Source organism: Girardinichthys multiradiatus, chromosome 13 (genome assembly GCF_021462225.1).
Source record: "Girardinichthys multiradiatus isolate DD_20200921_A chromosome 13, DD_fGirMul_XY1, whole genome shotgun sequence".
In the NCBI taxonomy this organism is placed as follows: domain Eukaryota; kingdom Metazoa; phylum Chordata; class Actinopteri; order Cyprinodontiformes; family Goodeidae; genus Girardinichthys; species Girardinichthys multiradiatus.
This window is the reverse complement of record NC_061806.1, coordinates 15,164,942-15,189,481: the sequence shown is the minus strand read 5'-3', so window position 1 is coordinate 15,189,481 and position 24,540 is coordinate 15,164,942.

Genomic DNA, 24,540 nt, shown 5'->3' with positions numbered 1-24,540 from the left:
AAGTACAGCTATTCTTAAAGGGCAACACATGTTTTATTCAAGGTATTTGGACCTTGCTCCATAAAGTGAAAATAGAAACAGCATCCTTTTGTTCATAGATGTTGATTGTGACATATAGTCCATGAAACATAGCAAATTAAATGAGAAATATTTAAGGTAGGTGGCATGATCTAGTGATGCATTCCCACACAATGGCTTAACCTCCCCTCCTCTTTGAAAGGGGCCGTTTTACTGTCTCTGATTACGTCAGTTAGCACAGAAAATATTTTACTTATTAACTACGGCTAGGGAAACATGAAAATGTGAATATTGTGATGGCGATATCTGTTGCAGTTAACCCAAATTTTACTCAATCTTGTCATTCCTTTCCATCATCACTATGCCCAGACTACTTTCTCTGAGCTTTTGGCTATCCTTGAAAGGCATCAAGGGCAGTCAAAACCATTCAACTGGTCAAATATATTATTAGCATGTAGAGCATGAATGCATGGCCTTCGACACACCAAATATTCCACTCCAATATTGCACATATTGATATTACAATGATTAAAATTCTATACTCGGAGAAGCCCTACATTAAGGGAACTTTAATGTAGAGTTTTAATGTAAATTATACATGGTTATCTCATAAACTGAAGGTCTACAGAGCGGCAACAAGGATTTTCAGCAGACACCAAGAAAGCTAATATGAATACAGAGCATAAAAGATGTAGAAATATATGCAGTCTGTTGGGAGACTTTGACAGGTGGAAAAAATACTTACAGACTACTTTTACAATTAGTGACGTTAAAAGTACTAACTGTACAAGTTGCTAAAAATGTTAACATATGTTTTTGGCTTCAGTTGTCTACAAAAGATAGGTAATTTCTTTCAGCTGTTTGGTGTTATGTCACAGTCCCTTATGGACACACTGTTACAACTCTGCTTGTGAATTAATTGGGGGTATTTCTCTTCATGGGATATTTCTGCAGGGTAGGTCTATCTCTGACAAAGAAACTGATTCAAGGACTTTCCATTTCTAAATGGCATGGAGGCAATCAGCCTGTAGCACTGCTGAGGTCTTATGGAGGCCCAGGATGCTTCGATAGCGGCCTTTAGCTCATCCAGAGTGTTGGGTCTTGAGTCTCTCAACATTCTCTTCACAATATCCCACAGATTCTCTATGGGGTTTAGGTCAGGAGAGTTGGCAGGCCAATTGAGCACAATGATACCATGGTCAGTAAACCATTTACCAGTGGTTTTGGCACTGTGAGCAGGTGCCAGGTCATGCTGAAAAATGAAATATTCATCTCCATAAAGCTTTTCAGCAGATGGAAGCATGAAGTGCTCCAAAATCTCCTGATAGCTAGCTGCATTGACCCTGCCCTTGATAAAACACAGTGGACCAACACCAGCAGTTGACACGGCACCCCAGACCATCACTGGCTGTGGGTACTTGACACTGGACTTCTGGCATTTTGGCATTTCCTTCTCCCCAGTCTTCCTCCAGACTCTGGCACCTTGATTTCCGAATGACATGCAGAGTTTGCTTTCATCCGAAAAAAGTACTTTGGACCACTGAGCAACAGTCCAGTGCTGCTTCTCTGTAGCCCAGGTCAGGCGCTTCTGCTGCTGTTTCTGGTTCAAAAGTGGCTTGTCCTGGGGAATGCAGCACCTGTAGCCCATTTCCTGCACACGCCTGTGCACGGTGGCTCTGGATGTTTCTACTCCAGACTCAGTCCACTGCTTCCGCAGGTCCCCCAAGATCTGGAATCGGCCCTTCTCCACAATCTTCCTCAGGGTCCGGTCACCTCTTCTCGTTGTGCAGCGTTTTCTGCCACACTTTTTCCTTCCCACAGACTTCCCACTGAGGTGCCGTGATACAGCACTCTGGGAACAGCCTATTCGTTCAGAAATTTATTTCTGTGTCTTACCCTCTTGCTTGAGGGTGTCAATAGTGGCCTTCTGGACAGCAGTCAGGACGGCAGTCTTACCCATGATTGGGGTTTTGAGTGATAAACCAGGCTGGGAGTTTTAAAGTCCTCAGGAATCTTTTGCAGGTGTTTAGAGTTAACTCGTTGATTCAGATGATTAGGTTCATAGCTCGTTTAGAGACCCTTTTAATTATATGCTAATTTTGTGAGATAGGAATTTTGGGTTTTTATGAGCTGTATGCCAAAATCATCCGTATTAAGACAATAAAAGACCTGAAATATTTCAGTTAGTGTGCAATGAATCTAAAATATATGAATGTTAAATTTTCATCATTACATTATGGAAAATAATGAACTTTATCACAATATGCTAATATTTTGAGAAGGACCTGTACACTGTTCAATAAATGTACAGAAACACTTTGAAAACACATCAGATCTCAATTGGAACAAAAAAATAAATAAATCAAGCTGGATAATGATATGGAATAGGTCATGTGTTAGTGCCAGAAAAGGCTATTGGAGTAGGACCCAAATGCAGACAGGAGCAGATTGGTGAATTGAAAGGATTTGATTACAAAAACAAAAACTTACAGCTTGGCATGAGATGCCAGGAGTAGGCGTGGACATGACAATGAACAACTTGGCATGAGTATAGCAGTCTTGGACAGGCGTGGCATAGTAAACAGGATACTCTAGCATTAAGTAAACAGAACAGAAGGATATGTAGAGCATGGCATACGTGAAAGCAGTAAGACTGATTACATGAAGCAGGTTTGCTGAATGAATGTGATTGCAATGGCAGAGAGTGAAATCAAAACACAACTTGAATTGAATAGATATATAAGGACACAATCTAACCTAAGAAAATGTCTTACAGATAAAACAGAACTCAAATACACCATAAACAAAAAACAAGAATAAGTAAGAAACTAAACCTAAGGAAAGAACTAATAAAGCACCATCTAGAATATAAAACAATCATGAGCAAAATCCCAAACAAAAAGCAAACAACATACAAATCCTGACAGTTAGAAACAAAAGGATGCCACATCACTCGATGAAAATAAAAATGATTGACCCACAGAGGGCTTAATCCGAGGTCACGGAAAAATATAAACTAAAAACTAATGCAATTTGCTGAAATCTTGTTAGAGCAAATCAAAATGGTACTCAGTTTGTGTGGCCGCCACATGCTTGTGCGCATACTCCTAATGAGATAACGGATGGTGTTGGTGAGCTCCTGGACAGTCTGAGGTGCAACCTGGTGGCGTCGGATGGACCTAAATATGATTTCCCAGAGACGTTCTGTTGGATTTAGATCAGGGGAGAGCGGAGGCCAGTCAATTTGACCAATTCCTTCATTCTCCAGGAACTGCTTTCATACTCTGGTCACATGAGGTTGTGCATTATTGTTGTGATTATGAATATAAATATATTATTTAATATTAATACTTTTATATTTTATTAAACTTTTTTGTCTGTTAAGGGTTTTCCTGTGAATACCAGCCCAATAAGGCGGTGGTATTAGGACAAAATTGAAAGGGACGAGCCAAGCTCTGGCATTATTGCACAGCAAAACTCTGCACACACACAACGAATTCACACAATTTCTCAAAATACAAGAATGTATTAATAAAAATAAGTCAACTCAAAGTCAAACATATTTCAATCAACAAACTCTTTACTATACAATACAAACACTATACACTATAAACAAGTTGATCAAAGATGGGTGAAAACCATGACCAAAAGAGTAATGCAACATTACCATGCAATATATATGTTTGAGAACCAAGGATTATCTTGAAGAATCTGGAAATTAAGTTAAATCAGTCTTGGAACCAACTTAGGCAATAATTGGTATACCTTTGAACAACCATTCGCAATGCAAGATCAGATAAAACATTATTTTTAATAAAATAAAAATGTAAAGAATGTTTTGCTGAATAAAACCAACTTTCTGGATGACTAATTCTCAACGGTGTTTAATTAGCTGTCTTTATTTATTAAAATGTATATTACTATTAATATTTAAATAAATATTATAAAGGAAATATTTAAATAATATTTAAGGAAATATTATTTTGAATCAGAACCAAAAGTTTCTGGATAAAAGGGTCTTAATGGTTTTCAATTAGCTCTTGTTAATTATTAAAATAATACTTATGGAAATATTATTTTAAATAAGAACCAAACCTTTTGGATAAATGGGTCTTAATGGTGTTTAATTAATTTTCACGTAAGTAAAATAATATTTAAAGAAATATTATTTCCTAGATTGGAAACTAACAACCTTTCTGGGTAAATGATCTTCAGCTGACTCATAAAGTGGGCGAGTACGTGTTCTTAGCCATTAGCGGTTGGAGCTAACAAAAGAAGCTTATAGCTGGTTACCAGAATCAAACACATAAAACACCACTAATAAAAGGGTTGAAATACATAAGCGTGGACAGCGCGTTATGGCCAATCTTCTGTGTTTAAAACCTAACCTTTAAATAAAGTTTGTCTTAACTTTAAAAACACAACACAGAACACATCAACAGCTGAGTTTCTCAACACAAACAAAACAAAAAAATTTAGATTTTTTTAACTCTATGCTAATCTTCTCTGCCCAAACACCATCTCTTATGTGATCTGTGCTGAGGAGAAGTTGTCCTGGACGTTTACGTGTGGGTAAACAAAGGATTAGCTTGCAGCTAACCTCGTAGCTGAGGGGAAGAGGTTTTAGCTGGCCCTGCCGAACTGTACGACAAAGGCACGTTCGGCTCCTTGAGTGGCTCTTGCTACTTTGACGTGCACGCAAGAAGGTGTGCGATGTGGTCCCGGCCCGCTTTTCCAGGCCGTGGGGGAAATAAACTTCGATTAAGGCGGCTTCTGGAAGCCTCGGAAGAAAAGTTGAGTCAAGCTTGTCTCATTACACCCTTAATATGAATGAATGCCGGATACTTGAACAGCAGATCATTACTTAGCTTTGTTGCATATGATCACGTGATAGTATGACACTCTTGGATCCAGTTTGAAGAGTCATGTCTGCTTACCAGCAAAGAGATATGCTTCTTTGGTGCCTCTCCTGTCCGGTTCTCTTCTGGAATCCGCATGGAAAGAGATCTGTTTGTTGGAACGCAGAGTTTTTATTCAAACAGTGACATCACGGGAAGTCCGCTCTCCTTCTGTTTCTCGCTGTGCTGGAAGAAGGTTACTGTGATTTATTTTGAAAATACCAAAAAAGATCAAACTGGCCTTTAAATGTTGTAACCCATGGCTGGACCCAGCATTATCACGTGCCAGGAGGAACCAAGGACCCACGGCAACAGTGAGGATTTCATCCCTTTACCTAATGGCAGTCAGGGTGCCATCGTTTATCCTGTACAGGTCTCTCCATGGATATGCCTCCCCAGATCAGCGTTGACCCACTACCAAAACAATCATACTGAACAAGTTTCAGGCAGCCTAACATTTACCTCAGCTTCTACAGACCCTTACATGTCTGTCACATAAGCTCAGAGTGAACTCGCATCTATGAAAAGAACAGTGCATCAGTGCTGAACCTGCCAATTCCAGTGTTCTCTGGTAAATGCCAGTCAATCTTCACAGTGCCAGGCAGTGAGCACAGGGCCTACTAAAGGACATTGGGCCCTCAGGCCACCCTTATGAATGGTTTTCCTGTGCAACCTATGAGCATCCAAGTATCGCATCATGCTACCAGTAGTAACAATGACCCTGGTCAAATGCAAAACTACAATTAAAAAACTGCAATGAAAAAAGGGAAAAATGTGACCTCCATTCCTGCTTTTGGGTTTTTTGTCATTGTTGCCCCTTTCCTGCACCTGTTGTTAATTTCATTAATGGCAAAACAGCCGGAACTGATTCTCTGTACTACTTAACGGACCAGATCAATATTCCAGGAGTTTAACTAACTTGATGTTATACGCAATTTAAGATTCAAGCGTTCCTTTAATTTTTGTGAGCGGTATATTGCAAATACAGATTCCATGATCAGATAGAGACCCAAAAATCCCCTTGCTCAGTCTTACCTCAAGCACACCCAAGTGAGAAATGTAGCCACCCTTCATCATCATCCATGTCTGAACTCAAACAGTGCACAAGAGAGAGAAAACAAAACTAAGCAAGGAAAAAGAAATGGTCCCTGTGGAAAAAGTTAAGAGATGGAAGGTCACCACAAAGACAGGTCAGGAGTAAAGAATCAAATCCCCTGAAAACAGCATTTACCAAAGCATCAAATTATCTGATCTCAGAGGCTCAGGAGAGTTCAGTCATTAAGCGGCTCATTAAAGTAGAATGTAGATTTTAAACAGCAAGCTTAACAAATGTTTATTTCTATACAACTTTAATTTGACATATTAGCAACATTTCACATTCTGGTAAAAAACAAAATGCATAATTGACTTTAAACAAATGTGTTTTACTCTTGGCAATAGTGTCATTTAGGTGTCAGTTTGTGACTGTTAAGTAACTAATTACTGAGCAAATGGTACATTTTCACATAAGATTCAATAATTTTATCTGTATCTGCTCTATCCCGTTCTTTCACAGAGGCTGGATCCTTTCCCAACAGGTGAGACTCCATGGACACCCTGCACATGCAGGTTGGTTTATAACATGACCAGGACAAACACACATGAGACATACAAAAACTGTCTTAACTTCAGTTCATGTAGAATACCTAAGTAACTCAAAGTTATTTTTTGTGGGAGGAAACCAGAGTGTCATTAGTAACAAATATAATTACCATACCTCTGTGCCAATATCTTATTTAATTGTAAAAGAGTCATAAAAAAGAAAAATGCTCTTGTCCAGATTGTTTTTTCAAATTCCTGCATCTAAAAAACCAAGACTGCACACACAACATACACTAGATAAGTTCTCACCCATCGTCAAATTCTTTGGCTTAACTGGAAACTGAAGCAGCTGCAGTCTGCCCGCAAATGATAAGCTATTGATCCCATTTTTTTCCAATTTTTTGTTATTCTGGATATTGGAACTGTCATGAAAGTTGCAAAAAGATAAGACATGGATTATTTTTGCTGGCAATTTAACATCATTAAGTACTGCTTGTCCTGTTGGTCTAATAAATTTGTTGAGGCTAAATATTTATTTAAAGAAAAAAAACAAAGACATTTTCATTCATTGGAATGCAGTGACAGGATTTACTGGTTCACGGTCATAACAGCAGCTTTGTTTGCTTGTATTCAGCTTGTTACAAGCCACCTTGTTTAAGCACCCCACCAGCCTGTTAGGGGAGGGATAACGAAGTAATCCATAGTCATTACTCAACCATCACCCTTGGCATGCATGCTCTGCCATGGACCACTTAGCTTAAGGCATGTCACTGCGTGTGTGAAGAGGAAGACAGCCACTAAAGGCATTAGAAGAGCAGGCAGTTAGCAGTGGCTGGCATGAGAAACAGCATCCACAGGATGTGCTGATAAAAGGGTGAAGGACATGCACTGTGCAGGGTGCAAGCAGTGCTTTGGTTATGTGATAATGTATAATTACCTCTTACAGACAATTTGGGCAGGAATTGATTCTTCTCCAATAACTGAGGAGGACAATAATTTAATTTTTATGCAATTTGTCACATTTCAGCCACAAACCTTAAAGTATTTTATTGTACTTTCATGGGACAGACAAACATCAAGTGGTAAATCATTGTGAAGTAGATAAAAAATGATAAATAGTTTTGATTTCTTTTTTTTTAATTAAAATACAAAAATTGTGGCTTGCATTTTTATCCAGCTCGCTTCTAACATAAATAACTTCCTTCCAAAATTGGAAAACAGACCTGTGTGTAATTTAGGTGTGGTACAAATCCAGCTGTCTTGTGAGGGGATCTGGGGTTTGCAAGGGAACATCAGTGAACAAACCGCATCTTGAACACCAAGGAACACATGAGATAGGTCAGGTAGAAAGCTTTAGGGAATTTTAAAGCTGGCTTAGGTATAAACCAATATTCCAAGTCTAGAACGCTTCACAGTGTACTGTTCAATCTGCCACCCAAAAATGGAAAGAGTGTAGCACAACTACATAGACATTGCTTCCCACCAAGACTGACAGACTGACTAAGAAGAGCAATGATCAGATAAGCAACCAAGGGGTCATTGGTAAATCTGCAGGAGCTGCAGAGATCCACAACTCAGGTTGAAGAATCTGTAACTACAATTTGTCATCCACCCTATCAACCTAACATTTATAGAAGAGTGGCAAGAAGATAGATATTGAAAGAAGCACATCAAAAGTTTTGTTTGCAGTTTGCCACATACTATGTAGAGGACACAGCAAAAATGCAGAGAAAGGTGCTCTCGTCAGATGAGAGTAAATTTTAATTTAAAAAAAGATACAGTAAAAACGTGGTAGAATGTGCTCTGTTCACATGAAACCAAAGTTTAACTTTTTTGTCCTACATGCAAACACTGTGTTTGGTGGAAAACTAACACTGCATATCACCATTAAAACATGCCCAGAGATAAATATGTTGGTGGCAGCATCATCTTCAGCATAGACATATACATTGGGAGAATCTGAATATGCATGGAACTAAATACAGGGTAACCCTGGATGAAAACCTGACAGAGGCTGCAAAAGACTTTAGGCTTAGAAAAAGGATCACCTTTCAACAGAACAATAAGGCAAAACATGCAGCCATACAGTGTGTCGGGAGAGTTCACTTTTTCCACATTTAGGTATGTTACAACTTTATTTTATGGTATCAAATTAAGCTCTTTCTTCTAAATTCTATACACAATTGCCCATTAGGACAATAGGAAATACGTTTTTTGGGATGTTTGCAATTTGTTTTTAAATAGGAAACCAATAAATCACATTTACTTAAGAATATTCACAGCTTTTGCAATAAAGTTCAAAACTGAGCTGAGGTAAATACTGTTTCAACTAAACATCCTTGAGATGTTTTTACAGCTTTGGCGAAAAGGGCCTTAGTCAGGGAGGTGACCAAGAACCCCATGGTCACTCTTTCAGAGCTCCAGTGTTCCTCTGTAGAGAGAGTAGAACCTTCCAGAAGGACAACTATCTCTGCAGCAATTCACCAATCAGGTCTGTATGATAGACCTGATCGCCAGACGAAAGCCAGTTTGCCAAAAGGCACCTGAAAGACTTTCAGACTGTGAGAAGCAAATGCTCTGGTCTGATGAGACAAAGATTGAACTCTTTGTTGTGAAGTTTTAGAATTTTTAAGCAGACACTTTTTGTATTTACATCTATCTATCTATCTATCTATCTATCTATCTATCTATCTATCTATCTATCTATCTATCTATCTATCTATCTATCTATCTATCTATCTATCTATCTATCTATCTATCTATCTATCTATCTATCTATCTATTACATAAACTCTATCTATCACATAAACAGTAATCCCCAAAAATTAGAGTTAAATTGGTATTAACGTTTTTGCAAGAGACTGTATCTGAAAAATGAAGTTAAGGAGACCCATAGAGAGAGGCAGGACACAGGCAGGAGTGGAGACTTTATGTTGCCATAAAGCTCAGCATTATCACCAGCTGAACAGAGACTAAACCAGGTAATAAGGAAGATGTTGTGCGGCACAATTCTAAAGGTCCTGATTTAAGACCATTTATTTTGCCTATCTATTTATTTTGCATGATGGCGCAATTTACAAGAGGCTAGCTGCGAAAGGCATCCAGGTCTGATATGATATCAAACAAAACAGCATGACTCATAGCTGGACCCAAAGCCCATTCCCAGGAATTAGAGTGCTTCGAGTTTTATGATCGCCTATCACCAAACCTAATATAATTACCCTCCAAGGGCACTCTGTCTTTCAGCAGGTGAAATGGGATGCTTGAGTTAAGGGGATGGACGGTATTGAAGAAATGTTGGGTTGCTACTTTACAATGAGATAGAGGGCTTGAGGAGGAGAGATGATAGAGTTCCTTTTTTTTTAGTTCATGCTCCTCACCTACACATAATCATGCTTACAAAACCCAGACCTTCCAGGCAGTGTTAAGTGGTAGGCCAAGATCTTCTGGGCACTGACCTTAGCCATGTTGTTAATAATTGACTTATTATTTTAATTAAGCACTATAACAACCTGTGTGAAGCAGGATCGGCGAAGTGCCACAGAATCTGTGTAATTAATAGAGTCCACTTTCAAGGTCAGTCCTTTGTGTATCCGTAAGGATGTGCACTGAGTGTGCCGCTCCTCCTGCCCCCTGCTTTATTGTCCTACATGTTGTTGTGTGCGACTGGTATGATTAGCTGTTGTCACACCAACCAATAACTCATTTCCTTTCTGACGCCTCAATCTCTTTTCGCTCTGCCAAAATGCGAAATGTGTCACTGTGGCCACAAGTGATATACTTCGCTATTATGAATAAAATCACCATCATTAGGATATCCAATACAGCGTTATCCCTCTTCCCATCTTTCATGCCAGCACTATATGGCTCTAAACCGACAAGGTTATGGCTGCAAGTTTAGAGTTTATGTATTGTTCCTGGTTATTCCTCTTGACATCCCAAAAAAGTCTCAGGAATTACTCCGTTGCCCCCTTTACCGCACTTATAACCTTTGGTTGGAAATTTGAGTGTACCTCAGCTCTCCATCATCTTGTGGGCTTGTTTCAGCAACGTTTGTCCACCTTGCATCTCAGGGCTGACATGAGGGGTGCATAAAAAATTCATTCAGAGGTAAAAGAGTGAGATGGGCAGGAGTGAGTGCAGGGGGATTGCACAGTAATGTGTGGGAGAGAGATGGGAGCAGACGTTTGTCGTGGCAGCTGATGCAGGTACAATACAGAAAATCTGGGTGGGGGATATGTAGAATGAGAGTCAGAATGCAACACATGACTCAACAGTTTAGCAGCAGCATTAACCAGGTAAAGGCCCATCAGCATACTTCTGCTGAAAGGTTAATTATATCTAATCGGTGCGCAGGTTGCGTCAGAGATGGAAACATCAATAAGGCATGGAAAGGCATAGCAGGGACAGGTAGAGAAGCAGGCTAGATCAACACAATGGATGTAGCAGCACTGAATGGAGCTAAATAAAAAAACTAACCAGCCAACCAAGGGAAGAGAACAGAGCAAAGAAAATGCCAGAAAAACAATAAATAGATCCTTAAAGTCTATTAGCTTTACTGTTGCTTCTTCTGCATAGTTCTAAGAAAATACCACTTCTAATTTGGAACTTATCTGTCTCGTGATCTTACAGACAATTTTCTGCAACAAAGGGATTTTCCTCTTTCAAATGTCTTACTCATTTCCCCGCACCTGTTCTGAAAAGATCCGATAACGTTGCCTCCCTTCAGGGTAAAATATTCCAAGAAAGTTTAATCCAGGAAAAAGAACTCTGAAAATAATCTCTTTAAAAATCAAAGAAACATAGCGGTAAGAAAAAGAATTAGATATTCACATCCAAACAGGAAGAACTTGTGTTCTTTTTTCTTTTGTCACAAATAGACGCCAACACCTTTGTCATGACCCTTTGGTGTGACTATAGCATTTTTTTTATTTATTCTTCATTGTTGCAAGTTGATTAGAGGGTCTACAAACTTGTAATTAGTAATCCCCATATTTGTGTTTCCTTATGGTATATGATGTGAGAGAGGTAATTTCTTTAACCCACTGGCCACTTTATGAGGACTCATACTGTATTTGTCTTGTCACAGTGAGCAGCATGAAAAAGGGAAGTAGAGACTATTTCAAAAGCTCACTGTTAAAAAACTGTAGCAAAGAGTGGCAACTTTAGGTCACTAAATCTTCATAGCAACCATTAAATGTCATCCACATGCTAAGCTGTTTATCTGGAGTAATATTTGAAAAAGGCTTTTCAGTCCTACAAACTTAAACATGTGGAGTTTGCTTTAATGCTACTGTGAGTTTAACTGGAACTATGTGCTTTGGTCAGGTGCTGTTTTTTTCAGCCTACCAATATTCTGTGCCTTTATATTTGTGATGATTTCCTACCCAACTATTTTTGATATAAAATGGTGTCATCTACTGTGAGATGTTTCATGCTGTCACTGTTACAATCCTGAGATGCTGGGTTTTGATTTTCTTTGTGTAGGTATTTTGACAATTTATTTGCTATTTATTGTGCTCTCCAGGTCTTGGTTAAGTTTTTACATTATTTTTATTTTTGTTAGGGGTTTTCCTTATTGGTTCATTCTTTTGGGTTTTAGTGTTCTTTATACAGCTAAAATATATTTCCTGTTAAAATTCTATTCAATTCTTTTTTGGGTTTCTTTATGTTTCTACCTGCTTTGCTCCTTGTGGTTATTAGTTCTCCCTCATTCAGCTACTCTCACTAGCTCTCTGCCTCAGCTGCAACTCATTTCCTCTTATTAGCTTATTTCTCCATCCTTCCTCAGCACATATGCTCTCTGTTCTTGACTGGTTTCTCCTGTTGACTACATGTTCCCTGTCACTCTGTTTTTTTCTGCCTGTTTCTGCTTTGCTGGTTAATGTCCTGTGTTGTGTGTGCAATTCATTAATTATTTGATTAAAGATTCCTCATCACTCTTGTCACAATCTGCAGGTGTTTGGGGTTTTGATTTTCTTGTGTGTACTATTTGACCAATTCTTTACTGTTTACTTTGTTTGTTACTTAGTTTTTCATCTAGAGTTAATTTCTTCTTACATTTCTGTTAGTCCTCAGACTTCTCTTTGTTCTTGCTCATCTTTTTTATTTAGCCTCCTTCATTCAGTTGCCTTGCATCTCCCTGCCACAGCTGCTCCACATTTTATCTGATTAGCTCTTCTGGATCACTGGTCATTTCTCAACAATGCCTCTCTGGTTTCATTGTTCACAACTGGATCCTACTGTTGCCTGCCTGTTCATGACCATTATCGCCTGAAACCCCTGCCTATGTTCTTGGTACTGCATCTGTTTGTAAGTTTTCCTATTCAGTTATCATTAAAACATTTTAACCATGCAGCTCCCAAGTTCCTTTTTGTACTTTGGTCCTGGAAAATAAATCAGCATTCCCTGGCAGCTCTACTTCTGGTTCTGTCTGCATTTGAGACCTATCTAAAACCGCATCATGACAGTCACTGTGTCAATTCATATCTTTCTTGGGGACATTTTTAAACCTGCTGTGATAACCAACTATTTGCAGTAGTTTCACATTTACTATGTACCACAAACCTAAATAGAAAAAGGATGTAATGCAATGTTTTTAGAAAATAATAGACAATTTAAGTTATACATGATATTTGAATCTTTTTATGAATGTCTCTGTGATTAATACAAGATACTTGCATACTATAAACACATAAACTGAACTATGATTTAGGTTCATAGGTACAAAATTGTTTGTCTAAAGCTATACAATAGATATTAGAAGGAAAAGCATGGTACAAAATTAAGGTACACATTTTCAAATTCGCCTGCAGCTGCTATGATCACATAAGACTCAGGTTGAGCTTTTTGACAACAGTTTGACATAAAATATATTTTCAATATGTGAAGAAGCACCTAATACCCATTGTTAAGTACAGTGGAAGGACTGTCATGCTGTGGGCTCGTTTTTCTTCCAATGGTCCAGGTTAGAGTACATGGCATTATGAGCTCTTTAATGTGAAATTTGAAATAAAAATCTGGTGGCCATTGCCAGAAACTTAAAAATGAGTCGTCATTTGATATTTCAGCAGAAACACATACAGGGGTTGGACAATGAAACTGAAACACCTGTCATTTTAGTGTGGGAGTTTCATGGCTAAATTGGACCAGCCTGGTAGCCAGTCTTCATTGATTGCACATTGCACCAGTAAGAGCAGAGTGTGAAGGTTCAATTAGCAGGGTAAGAGCACAGTTTTGCTCAAAATATTGAAATGCACACAACATTATGGGGGACATACCAGAGTTCAAAAGAGGACAAATTGTTGGTGCACGTCTTGCTGGCACATCTGTGACCAAGACAGCAAGTCGTTGTGATGTATCAAGAGCCACAGTATCCAGGGTAATGTCAGCATACCACCAAGAAGGATGAACCACATCCATCAGGATTAACTGTGGACGCAAGAGGAAGCTGTCTGAAAGGGATGTTCAGGTGCTAACCCGGATTGTATCCAAAAAACATAAAACCACGGCTGCCCAAATCACGGCAGAATTAAATGTGCACCTCAACTCTCCTGTTTCCACCAGAACTGTCCGTCGGGAGCTCCACAGGGTCAATATACACGGCCGGGCTGCTATAGCCAAACCTTTGGTCACTCATGCCAATGCCAAACGTCAGTTTCAGTGGTGCAAGGAGCACAAATATTGGGCTGTGGACAATGTAAAACATGTATTGTTCTCTGATGAGTCCACCTTTACTGTTTTCCCCACATCCGGGAGAGTTACAGTGTGGAGAAGCCCCAAAGAAGCATACCACCCAGACTGTTGCATGCCCAGAGTGAAGCATGGGGGTGGATCAGTGATGGTTTGGGCTGCCATATCATGGCATTCCCTTGGCCCAATACTTGTGCTAGATGGACGTGGCACTGCCAAGGACTACCATGGCCTGCACAGTCACCAGATCTAAATATTATTGAGCCACTTTGGGGTATTTTCCCCCACCAGTATCTCGTAGTGACATGGCCACTATCCTGCAAGAAGAATGGCTTAAAATCCCTCTGACCACTGTGCAGGACTTGTATATGTCATTCCCAAGATGAATTCACGCTGTATTGGCCGCAAAACGAGGCCCTACACCATACTAATAAATTATTGTGGTCTAAAACCAGGTGTTTCAGTTTCATTGTCCAACCCCTGTAAATGATTCCTATAGAAAACCTGTTATGTGAACTGCACAGAAAAGATAAGAGATGGATGATCTAGGTAGATTGTGTAAAGATAAATAATCTAAGACCTCTCCTTACATGTCCAACTGTAAGAATTATCATAGAAGACTAAATGATGCCTTATTGGCAACATGTTTTTTTTCCAGAAGACTGACAGAAGCAGTACCAATGATCATGCTACCAATGATTTTGCTAAAAGCAATTATTTCTTAACATATACTTTCTTCTTCAGTGAAGAAATAGACTCAAATTAAATTTTATTTTTTTCCACGCTGAGATGCTACAATACAAGGTGAATTTATTTTAGGACTTTTTATACCTATTTACCTGGGGTCCCAATAAATGTGTGCGCACCTGTGTAAGAAATATTAGATTTTAAACATACCACATCATTGTAGATGTACACTTAAAAAAAAAAAACATAGAGCTCAGGAAGACCTGGTTCTGTCAGTGTCACCTAGCCAAGTCCCGTATCAAAGAAAACAAGATCTGAGTTATCTGTTCCATGGTGAGTTTTTGTTTCAAGTTCACAGACTTGAAGTGATGGGTGTAAGACAACAGTAGACTGCTCTCTGCAGAGATACTAATCCTCATGATGGTATTATCATACACCAGCAAAGCAGACATTAGGAAGGCATGAGGGTAGGAAGTGCTGCATGCTTGCTGTGACAGCTGGGGTCTTTATGCTTGGGAGGGAGGAAATACTCATTACTGAAGATGTTTTTCAGTGTTTCAATGGGTAAATAGAAAAACTGCTATCAAAAGATGGCACCAGCAGTCACCACATTGCCTCCCACTTAATATGGATACACATCATTGAGACGGAGGATAATATCATCAGCATAGTGCCATAACTTTCTGATAATAGGAAGTGATAATATTGACTCCTTTTCAATCTACAATTTGTATATCAATGGGCAGCTATCAATGGTGCCACTTTGAAGTTGCAGTTAGCTGACAAAGATGATAATTAGCCCCTCACTGTGAGTATGTGTGTTAATCTGCAGGTAAGGGGAGGTTGATAAAATCCTGGGGTGCTCCCACATACTCTTTCCCACTCACTTCAAAGATTGAGATGAGAAACCAGTGGGTGTAAAAGTAAATTGCCTCTGACAAAACTTGTGTTGAATGAGTACAATCTGACTGTGGTGTGGTGATTGCATTTTATCATCCAAGTGCTTCAGCTTTAATGGGTGGCAGTGTCATCAGCTGGGAACTCACCCTTGTAACCCTTTGCAGCTGCTTGCGGCAAAGTCATTGCTCATCAATCCATCACATCAATTTTATTTCCCTTTTTATTTGGAAAGGGACTCTTTAGAGAGAAAGCAATTGGGCTGTGTTTGTTTTCCTGTATAGGAGCAAGATAGAAGAGCCACAAACTGTTGAACCTAAACAAAAGTATGAACAGCTAATAATGCTGCAATAATAATAATTAATACAAAAGATGGACGAACAACATATTTGGATAAAGAAATTGTGTTTCCTTAATGTGATTCGTTCTTTTACTCTTGACAACCAAAAACGTTAATGTTTTTATGACTTAATGTGATCAAGTAGTTCCTAATTAAAAAGTGGAAGGATGTAGTCGGACATAGTTTTTATATGAAGAAAATTTTAAAGTACTGTTGCATTTGTCTCCAATCCCCATAGTCTGATACCCATAAATGTAGTTCTAGTATTGGCTTTTGAAATCACCGGAATGGGAGATTTCAGAGAAGCTGTTGACAGAACAACTATAAGTTAATCACTCTACCAATCAGAATCCGCTTGAATAGTGACCTAAAAAAGTAATTGTATAAAGAATGACATAAAACAAAGAGCAAAATTGTGGAAGAAGATGCTCTGCTCACATGGAACCAAAATCTTACTGTTTTGGCCAACATGCAGAATGCTATCTGTGGCAGGAAACTAACGCTGGGCTCACACTGAACGCGATGCAGATGCGGTGCGGTCTTGCTGCAAAAACACAGCCAGCCCGGCCCAGCTACGGCTACAGCCAGCCTGGTCCAGCTACTGCTCCAGCTGCGTAAACAGCACTCCCGAGAAACGAAGGTTTACGTGGTTTCACGTGCTTTCTCGGAGTTTACGCGAGAACTACCTCAAACATTTAGCAAGTCTCTCATAAACAAAGACCGTATTTGGCCATATTTTGGCCCCGTGTTAACAGTTATGAAGTAATGGTCATTTTCCAGAGCATGCAGGCAAAACAAGAGGAAAATCCCTGTCTGGTCCTTTCTGTTACTATCCCTCTAAATGAGTAAAACCAGATATGGATTTCGTTTTTTATGGCAAAACTTGTTATCCGTGCACATAACTAACCTTTATCATCCTCAAATAGCGATTTGTACCCTCGTTTTTCTGTTTTTTGTCGTTTTGTTTACACTAGTCAAGTCAGCGTATGTTGGTTTATAATGAAATTCACCAGAACTCTCTCAAGTCTGGCTTCCTGTTTGGCCAGTAAAATTTATGAGGTTGATGCAGAAGCTGCTGCAGCGTCCGGCCAAACTTCCTTTTTGCGGAAACAATTCATTGAGCCGCACGGCCTAAATAACCGCAGCCGCACTGCACCGTAGCTGATGTGAGTGTACACACTGATTTTAATGATTTTGTTTCCTTGCGGCGCCCGCACCGCAGTTGCATCAGAACTGTACCGTGTTCAGTGTGAGCCCAGCGTAACATTACGCATCACCCTGTACACACCATCCCCACTGTGAAACATGGTGCTGACAGCATCATCATGGTCTGAGGATGTTTTGGTCTAGCATGGACATGGAAGCTTGTCAGAGATGGTGGATGATGGATGGAGATAAATGCAGAGCAATCCTGGAAAAAGCCTGTTAGAAGCTGCCAAAGACTGAGACTAGGCAGACATTCACTTTCCAGCAGGAAACTGCTAAACATACAACGAGAGCTACAATGAAATGGCTTAGATCAAAACATGCTCATATGTTAGAAAGTCCCCGTCAAACTAAAGACCTAAACTAATTACCATTCTGGGGCAAGACTCAACACTGATGTTCACAGAAGCTTTCCATCTAATCTGACTTGAGTTTACACTGTTTCACAAAGAAGAATGAGCAAACAATGTCAGGTTGTAGATGTGCAAAGCTTGCAGAGACATACCCATAAAGGTGTAATTGCAGCAAATAGTGGTTCCACAAATTATTAACTGAGGAGATATGAATATAAATGTGTAGCAAACCTTTCAGATATGTAGTTGTAAAACTATGTCTATCACATAATTCACAATAAAATACAGTGAAGTGTGTGGTTGCAACATGAAATGTAAAAAAAGAGAATGAAACTTTACTTGCACAGACATTGACAAAAATCCCTGAAATGAAAACCTTAAAAAAGCCACCTAATAAGACAAAAACCTAGGACAGAGCATTTGGAGCATAACAAATGAATCACTGGACTCATCATCAGTGACTCTGCTGTCATCTTCAGCACAACTGATAGAAACTGTTAAAGGAGTCATAGCTGCCCTTTTATAAAAGGTGTCCTGCTTAACTGAATTGGTAGAAGATAATTAAATTAATAGCTGGATCTACAAAGAGACGGGTTGTCTTTAAGGTTAAAGCATCAAAAGAAGACACGAGATATTAACTTACTTATAAAGTGTCATTGTTTGCATGTTTGCCTTCTGTCCACAATTGCGATTGTTTATCAATTTATTTTGTACTCTACAAAGGACTTTATATGAGAATATGCTTGGCACAATACATTTTGTTAATAGCTGAAAGACAGAGACTCAATTTCCTGCATGCAAATGAAAGGCACTGTCAGCCTTCCTAATTCAACTCTGATCTTCTTTTCTAAAAAGAATAAAAGAGTGATGCTTTTCAGTCGCATTAATAGGTAGGTAGATTTCCATAAAGAAAGTTATCCTATTGAGGATAAGAATGAGTAATACAGCTAAGACTGCATCCCACTCAGTAGGAGCTCATTAACTTGAACTCAAAAATGGTAGTGTCAACTTATGAAGCTGTAACTCATTCTTGAAAAATGCGTATGGCCTCACTGATTCATGCGATCAATTTGCATTGTGCTAAAGAGCAAATTACAAGCAAACTATAAAGCATAAAAATGAAAAATGTGCCAGGAAAGAATGACTTCTTGTTGAGTAATTAAACTAGCTGTTATTAAAAAAAAAACAGCATAGTGTGTCTTTTTAGAATAAAAATGCATAATTAAAAGCATTAATGTTACTTTGGAAACTACTTATTTCTGGCATCTAAAGTAGCCAAATGCACAGAGTAGTATATCCTTTTTTGGCAAAAATTTTAAAATTGCACACATAAAGAATGTGAAACACTTCAAGGGAATGCCACATGTGTAGCAAATACATTTCTTGACATCTTTCAAAGACTTATTTTTATTTTTATTTTTTGCAGTGATGTGGCCTGGAGCAGACACCTGCTTTGAGGGAGTACATTGTAGGAATATGATCAGATATCAGTCAGGAAAGTAATGGTAGAAGAGGAGTTTTATTTCACTGTGCAGTTTAAACGTTTCATGTAAATAATACAGAGGTGATGAATATTTACAGTGCATTCAAAAAAATACAAGTTTTAAAAAAACATTTTGTACTCGTACTCGTTGTCTTCCGCTTTATACAGAACCAGGTCGTGGGGGCAGCAGACTCAGCAGAGACGCCCAGACGTCCCTTTCCCCAGACACCTCCTCCAGCTCCTCCGGGGGGAGCCCAAGGCCTTCCCAGGCCAGCCGAGAAACATAGTCCCTCCAGCGTGTCCTGGGCCATCCCCTGGGCCTCCTCCCGGTGGGACGTGCCTAGAAGACCCCCCGAGGAAGGCATCCAGGAGGCATCTGGTATAGATGCCCAAGCCACCTCAACTGGCTCCTCTCGATGTGGAGGAGCAGCAGCTCTACTCCAAACCCCTTCCGGATGGCCGAGCTCCTCACCCTATCTCTAACGGAGTCCCCGGCAACCCTACGGAGGAATCTCATTTCAGCCGCTTGTATCCGGGATCTCGTTCTTTCGGTCATGACCCAAAGTTCATGGCCATAGGTGAGGGTAGGAACGTAGACCGACCGGTAAATCGAGAGGTTCGCTTTTGGCTCAGCTCTCTCTTCACCACAAGTGACCGCATTACTGCAGCAGCCACACCGATCCGTCTGTTGATCTCGCGCTCCATTCTTTCCTCACTCGTGAACAAGACCCCAAGATACTTGATGGGTTCCAGAGCCTATGCTGTGTGTGGAGGTGAGACCGACTATTTATAGTCGGTATCTCTCAACCTCCCGCACAAGCTCAGGCTCCTTCCCTCCCAATCCAATCCAATCCAACTTTATTTATAAAGCACCTTTGCACCACAGCAGACCAAAGTGCTGTACAGAAACTAGATTCAACACAGCTCATAATACAAACACAAAACACAACTAATTCAAACAAAACACAACACCTTACACAGTGTCAAAAGCCAAAGAAAACAAGTAGGTTTTAAGACGCGTTTTAAAAACAGACAGTAAAGAGGACTGTCTGAGCTGGAGGGGCAGCTCGTTCCAAAGTTTAGGAGCTGCTGCAGCAAAAGATCGATCTCCCTTTAGTTTAATTCTGGTCTTAGGGACCCTCAGGAGCAGTTGATTAGCTGATCTAAGGGAGCGGGACGGATTATAGGTATGCAGCCAAGTAAGGTGGGTGCAAGGCCATTCTGAGATTTAAAAACAAATAAAAGTATTTTACAATGGATCCTAAAAGGTACAGGCAGCCAGTGAAGTGAAGATAAGATGGGAGAAATGTGCTCATATTTACAGTTAAAAGCCTCGCTGCTGCATGTTGGACCCTTTGCAGTTGGGCAATGGAGGACCCACTAACCCCCAGATGAAGTGCATCACAGTAATCCAGCCGGGTGGTAATAAAGGCATGGATCACTGTCTCAGAATGTCTTTTTGGAATAAAGTATTTTATTTTGGCTATTTGCCTCAAATGATAAAAACTCCTTTTAACAACTGACCTGAAGTGGTTGTCTAATTTGACATCGGGATGTATTTCAACTCCTAAATTCCTCACTAACAATTTATTGTACTGAGTCAAGGAACCTAGATTTATAGGGGAGTGACCCGAAGTACCTCCAAAAACTATAACCTCATTCTTGGTCTCATTAAAACTCAAAAAATTAATTGCCATCCAGGCCTTCAGGTCCTTAAGACACCTAAGAAGTGAGTCTATCGCAAACGAATTTGACTTTTTAAGAGGGACATAGATCTGGCTGTCATCTGCGTAACAATGAAATGATATACCATGCTTTCTGAGAATAGAACCAAGCTGGAGCAAATAGAGGGAAAACAGAAGCGGGCCTAAAATTGAGCCTTGAGGGACTCCACAAAAAAGAGGAGAAGAGGAGGACACTGACCCCTCAAGACTAACACAGAATGTTCAGTTGGTCAGATAGGATCTGAACCAATTTAAGGCAACACCTTTGATTCCCACCCACTGGTCCAAACGAGATAACAGAATGTCATGGTGTACAGTGTCAAAAGCAGCTGTTAGGTCCAAAAGCACAAGGATGACACAATCATCAGAGTCAGTTGCTAAAAGAATATCATTAAACACTTTTAAAAGAGCTGATTCAGTGCTGTGGAAAGTTTTAAAACCAGATTGAAAAACCTCGAGGATATTATGCTCTTCAAGAAAACTAAGTAATTGACTGTACACAATTTTCTGAAGGACTTTGGAAATAAAAGAAAGCTTGGAAATTGGCCTAAAATTAGCTAAATTAGTGGTGTCTAGTCCAGGTTTTTTAAGAAGAGGTTGCACCACTGCATGTTTAAAATGATCAGGAACCACACCAGAGAACAGAATATTATTAATAAGTTCAAGACAAAATTGTCCTACGGTGGGGAAAACCTCTTTAAAAAGTCGAGGAGGGACAGCATCCCAGTGAGGTTCCACGTCCCTAGAGCCGGCCTAAACATCTGGGGATTGGGCCGCCGAAGTCTCCACCTTCGTCTGCCGCCCAATCCTTTTGCACCGGTCCCTCACGGTTCCCCCTGCAGGTGGTGTGCCCACTGGGGGATGGCCTCACGTCTCTCCTTCGGGCTTGGTCCGACCGGGTCCCGCAAGTAGCAACCCAGCCACCAGGTGCTCTCTGACAGGTCCCGACCCCAGGCCTGGCTCCAGGGTGGGACCCCGGCTCTGCCGTACCGGGCGACGTCACGTGCCTCGTTTGTTTAGTCCTCATGAGGGTGTCTTGAACCACTCTTTGTCTGACCTGTCATCTAGAGCCTGTTTACCTTGGGAGACTCTACCAGGGGCATTTAAGCCCCAGACAACATAGCCTCTGGGATTCGGGCACTCAAACCCCTCCACCACGTTAAGGTGGTGGTTCAAGGAGGGGAAAATATTTTCAAAATGCTAAATAATTAGAGATGCACCAAAACATCTGATTGTGACCACAATCTACCACCTTTTAGCTTCACTGTCCAATACAAAAATCGGAGATCAGAACATTACCCTGAAATCTGAAATGGTGAAACCTTGTAGACAATGGGCATTATTTTGCTTGAGAAAACATATTTAAATTCTTGTTTCAACAAGATGATGCCATCTGATAAGTTACAGATAACACTTAATGTTAACAGGAATCACAGCAAAGGGTACATATGTGAGAGAAAATGTTTTTGCTGGGCTATGACCCAGCAGTAATAGTGGAACCTATAAGATTGATGCAATTATATGACAGTTCAATGTGGATATTCATGTTTAAGAACCAAAGTTTTACCTTGAGGAATTTGGAAACAAGGTCATGTTCAGAAGGTCAAACTGATGTTTTAAGCTTTTATTTCTGTTTATTATAAATATTTTTTGCTTAAAGCTAATCAAAACATTTAATTTCTTAGAATTACAAAATATTATACCTTTTAAATATATATATATATATATATATATATATATTTATTACAGAGTGAAAGCGAGTTTAAAATCTGCTCAAAGGTTGTTATTTTTTAAAGGTATGTTTAATCTGACAAATAAGCCTAATCAGAAGACATATTCCAATTTACCGAGATGTCACTGTTTGATTGTTTTTCTAGTTTTTTTCCACTGATGTTGTGTTGCCTTGTCTTATTGTTAGCAGGAAATTGTAGTTGCTTTGTGTTTGCTTTATTTGTATGCTCAAGAAGACTCCAGATCAATTAGCCCCTTTGTCAATTCTAACCCCTGTTTCGCACCAATGTTTTGTCATTTTGTAAGATTTACATAACCATTGCATCTTGGTTAATTCCATTCTAAGTAAGTTTTTCTAAGTATTCTTGAGATCAATCAAAAATAATTATTACATTTTACACATTTTAAAGTTTTAGTTGTGTATAATATTCTGAAGATTTTATTTTTCACCATATTTCTAAACTCTGGAGCAGTCAACGTCCTGTTCAAACCAACATAACTGAGTGACTTGACCCAAATCACATTTTCTTACAGCAGACTATGAAGAGGTTAGGGTAAATCACTTTAAATCATTCTTTGTCAAAGTGTTTACAAAATGTCCCCAATATAGCTACAAATTTACACATGGTTGCTTTGAACCATCTTGTGGCAAGGTGCTCCACTTGTAGCCAGAAAAGCTGCGAACAAAAATAACAAAACTGCAAAAGTACCAAATAGAGAGGGGGTAAAATGAGGAACAAATGCTTGACACCAGCTAATGCTATCAAGCCGTAAGAATCAGATAGAATTGTTTGCGGTTTTTGCTTGCAGAATTTGCTGTGATGGTGTTGCCTATTCTTTGCAGAACAAATAATGTTTAAGCTTTAAGAAAGAGAGGTAAAAAGTAAAGACCATAAACTTCCCATAATTCATTGGCAAAGTGAATTCACCAGAAACCATCTAATGTTAATACCAATGTTATATTTATCAGACTTATGGAGGCAATTTCCAACCTGTCATGTTCAGGAGGCACCTAATCAAGTCTATTATGTTATGGCTGGAAAAAAAAGACTTAATAAATTGCTACTTGTCCTGTCTGACATCTGGCCATGTTTCCAAGTGAATAAAAGATCATTTCTGCTTCTTTTTTGCGCAGTTTCCTTGTTTCCTCCATAATAATTAATTTAAAAGGGCAATGCTAATCATACATCCCTGGATTTTTATCTGTATGTATATTTTAGCTACTTAGGTAATACAGGATGGAATATTTCACAGGCACAAACCCTTTCTTATTGAAAGTTGTTATTTTAGAATCAGGGATGTCCTGATCAGAGCCCAGTCCCTGTCAAAATGTATGCACGGCTTATGAAACTATTATGAGCCATTCACATTATTTTTAGAGCTTTTTGCCCTTTTACAGGGACTTTGATTGTTAAAGAGTAACTGTCTGGAGTCCTGCTGCCTGTGATTAATATGTGTCAAGTGAGCTGCTCTGCCTGTTCTCAAATATCTCCACCTGTCTTGCAAAAGGTCCCAGAGACCTGGAAAGAGAGCAGCTTACATACAAGTCATTATATTCAGTGATGTTCAAAGCAAAGTGCAAAGTTTTTTTCAGCAGGAGAAATCTTTTTTTTCTATCAGAACATGATTTATGTGAACTGTATTGAAATACTTTAAAAGCTGACTTTTCAACGTGTCATAAAACAGAAAGTAAACATGCCAATATTAGTCTAAAGCTTCAGCAAACTCATCTGTATGAAAATTCATCATAGTGTGAGACTGTTCTAATGCCGACTGTTCTAAGCTGTAGCGACTCTTCCCTGGCTGTCTCATGAAAGAAAATCTGGACCATCGTAATCTCCTGTGCTGTCTTCAGCATCGTCATCATCACCATCATGTCTTGCACCAACTCCTACATCTCCCAAGCCCCAGCCAAGCTGCAAGCCCACAG